Raw genomic sequence first — 3,982 nt, 5'->3', positions numbered from 1 at the left:
CCTTGCAAAGAATATCTCGATATGCAGATCGCGACCACGGAATACCTGCTTCCTTATGCCCTCGGGCAGAGGTGTGGCTTGCTGTGCCAGCAGATGTACCTCCATACATACTAGCACTATTTTCGCCGAATTTGTCGTTCGATATTAAACTCGACTCCCGCAGGTCTCTGTAATTCCTGGCAATTCACTCCGACCTTGGGAGTTGCAGCTGCGAGGGAGTCACGGTCCGGCTGCCAGGGCACAGCGGGACAGGGAGACGTAGCGAGGAAAGATAAACACTTTCAGCATATAATGAAGAGTGAGGAGAAATGTGGGTAAATGAAGGATGAGGGGGAATGAGGAGAAAGGGAGGGAGGAAATGAGTTAATAAACTCGTGACGTCTTTACAGTGGCTAAACAAGGCTAAGGAGTTATTATCAAATCAGCGCTAATGTTATTAAAATAGAGCGTTATACACATCAGTGTTTATTTTCTTCACAATTGTCTGGGGGAAAATGCGAATAATGAACTTGTTTACGCATATTCTAGCTTCAGTGAATGATTCTTCCTTTTACACCTCTATCTATTTCCTCCTTTCCTTTTTATCCTGAAAATGCAATCAAACAATGTTGGCATTTCCCCAAATACCGCTTTCCGCTTTGGAGGCCCTGGCATGGAAAGAGCGTGGGGTGGGGGGTCACGGGAGCTTTCACGCGCGGCCAAGTTCAATTCCGCTGAGCTTTCAGAAGTGTGAAAATTTCACGCTTCCTGCACGTGCGCGTAGCATGAGGTGTATGCTGTGTCTCCCGCCTATGATTTCTCTTGCTAAACAAGATTCCTAATCAAAACAGACACACACACACACACACACACACACACACACACACACACACACACACACACACACACACACACACACACACACACACACACACAAACACACACACAAACACCACACACACACACACACACACACACACACACACACACACACACACACACACACACACACATATTAAAGGACTCAAGTACTTAATATATGAGCATGTCTACTTGGAAGTCACTTCTACATTTATTGCAAAATAAACAAATAAACACTTTTGCTTCTTATGAAATTGAGTACCATGGAGCTGGAATTCATTTTCCTCCGGCACTCCTAGATAATTAACTTACAAATATAAAAGAACAAATGTATTTGCGATGTCTCAGTTCATAAGTAACTGATGTAAATGATCGCCTCAGAGAAACGCGAGATTCTGCGGAACCTTCCTTGCCTCCTTCCCAGCGCCCTCACCTGGAGGAGGACAAAAGGATAACATCACAATACTCTCCTCTCTGCAAGCTGAGATCCTTGGAAACTAAATTATGATTTCATACTCATCGTGATTCGATCCACTACGCTTTCTTGTAAGTCATTACGAAGTAAAAGTAATCCTTCTAACTTTCTCAGGGTAATGATATTCGGCATTATTCGCACGTTTCGTAAAGCAAGGCTGCATGAAGTGAAACTTACCACAGTGGAAATTGATGATGGTGTTCGGCAAAAACAGATGTCCCAGTTCAATCAAACGCTTTGTAGAAGTGCGTCAACTGCCATTCCATAATGCGAACCGCATATATTGCACCAAAATTAAATTCATATATCTTTTTTTCACATAACAAAAGAACGGACACACAACACCCTAGCGTAGCACTCGAGAGCTTTCCGTTCCCCCGGACGCGAACTGAACGCAACTGACGGAGGCGACCGCCATTCTCCGGACCAGGCTGGTTAAACCCACTACGCCCATGTCCGATTCCTCTCTCTAGACTACGAATTCACACAAACGGCGGGTGACCTTTGTTTTCTGAGTCTTATTTTTAGTGGAGGATAAAGAAATGTTCTTGTGATAAGGTTATACTGGATTTTGCCTCTACTACAAGAGAGCTCCATTGAATAATGATGGAGCAAAGTCATTGGTCTAAAAATATGGATACGTCAGGTTGGGATCAATTTAGTTAAATTCTAAATGTATTTTATATTTCAGTTCCGGTGCGACGCAAGAGACGGATTTTTCATTAATCCAAAAGTCAACTCTCATTTGTGAAGTAAATATGTAAGCGGTACTCATGCGAACACCGATGTACAGCGTGGAAGAGGAAAATACTCAGGTAAGAACCGTCATGACGTCATAAAGGTGAACCTCGTTAGAGCGACATCACTTGTTAGTGTAGCATTCTTTTGTGGTGTCATGTACAGGATTTATAAACATATTCACTTTCGTTGTAATGTTCTGTGATTAAATTCCTTCAACAGCTATTCAACGCGGGAGCGGAATTTTTGACTGATTTTTTCACAACGTGCCCAGGAAGCGAAACAAATACGTTGTCAGAAAATAATTGTTATATTTTCTAACACTCCTTAACACATATCTATATCTATCTGCCTATATAACACACACAAATACAAACACACACACACACACACACACACACACACACACACACACACACACACACACACACACACACACACACACACACACACACACACACACACACACACACACACACACACGTTAGCCTCACTCTCTCGTCCCTTCCTATCTTGGTCCAGTGGCAAGACATAGGCGAGACGGCTGGAGATAGGTCAGGATACAGTGGATGGCCAGCAGTGTCCTACGTGTCTCACTGTGCCCTGGTTGCGCTCCACAACGCTTTGCTGGGTCCGCCGTCTTGTCCGTTGAACCAGTTGGTTTCTTCCGCACAGGACCAGGACCAGCACTGACTTGGGCTGGCTTGCCCTCCCAGTGGCTAAATAGGCAATCGAGGTGAAGTTCCTTGGGCAAGGAACTTCACCAAAATCAAATCAGCGCGCGTGCTCGCATACGCGCGCGGGCGATGCATGTGTGCATGGATGCACCCACGCACTCGCATGCGGCGATTGGTGTGTGTACTTGCACTGATTTGATTTTGGTGAAGTTCCTTGGGCAAGGAATTCACACACACACACACACACACACACACACACACACACACACACACACACACACACACACACACACACACACACACACACACACACACACACACACATGTATGAATGAGTGTACGTACTTAAATACGGACGTGTGTATGCATGTACGTGTGTGTGTGTGTGTATGTGTGTGTGTGTGTGTGTGTGTGTGTGTGTGTGTGTGTGTGTGTGTGTGTGTGTGTATGTATGTATGTATGTATGTATGTATGTATGTATATATATATATATATGTGTGTGTGTGTGTGTGTGTGTGTGTGTGTGTGTGTGTGTGTGTGTTTGAGTGTGTTTGTGTTTGTGTGTGCGTGTGAGTGAGTGAGTGAGTGAGTGAGTGAGTGAGTGAGTGAGTGAGTGAGTGTGTGTGTGTGTGTGTGTGTGTGTGTGTGTGTGTGTATGTGTGTGTGTGTGTGTGTGTGTGTGTGTGCGCGCGCGTGTGCCTGCGCGTGTGCGTGTGTGTGTGTGTGTGTGTGTGTGTGTGTGTGTGTGTGTGTGTGTGTGTGTTGTGTTTGTCTCGTGTGAAAGCGGCCACATATCTTCACATTTTCTCACATCTGACCTTGTTCAACTCAAAACTGCAAACCGTTCTAGCCATTTTCTCTCCTGCAGTATAATCTTGTGCAAACTTACATATAGACATACAATATGCAAGCGAAGGTTTAGATGTTTTAATCATGGGTTCTGAAAGTGGGGTCCACGGATGGGTTTCAAGGGTCCGTGACGATCAGATAAAAATTTACATTTATAATCGCCATACCTTTGGCATAAAAGGAGTGTGGCTTTTTTTTTATTGTTTACTTTAAATTTTGATAATCTGTGTATCTCATATAAAATCTCAACAAATAAAGGACACTGTACACATTGCATGCGAAATTGCGTTTAAGCGAATATTTCTAAGGAAGGACGTCCATAATTATTAGTTATTATTATTATCATTTTCATTATCATTATCATCAATAATAATAATATTATTATTGTTATTATTATTATTAT

General features: G+C 43.4%; 1 pseudogene; it reads right to left on the bottom strand.

The window, feature by feature from the left end:
* Nucleotides 1-1,750, bottom strand: part of LOC119596700 — a 21,886-nt pseudogene extending 20,136 nt beyond the window's left edge.
* Between the last annotated feature and the right edge of the window lie 2,232 nt (nucleotides 1,751-3,982).

Source organism: Penaeus monodon, chromosome 38 (assembly GCF_015228065.2).
Source record: "Penaeus monodon isolate SGIC_2016 chromosome 38, NSTDA_Pmon_1, whole genome shotgun sequence".
Lineage (NCBI taxonomy): Eukaryota > Metazoa > Arthropoda > Malacostraca > Decapoda > Penaeidae > Penaeus > Penaeus monodon.
The sequence above is the reverse complement of the archived record's forward strand: the minus strand, read 5'-3'. Positions and strand labels throughout refer to the sequence as shown.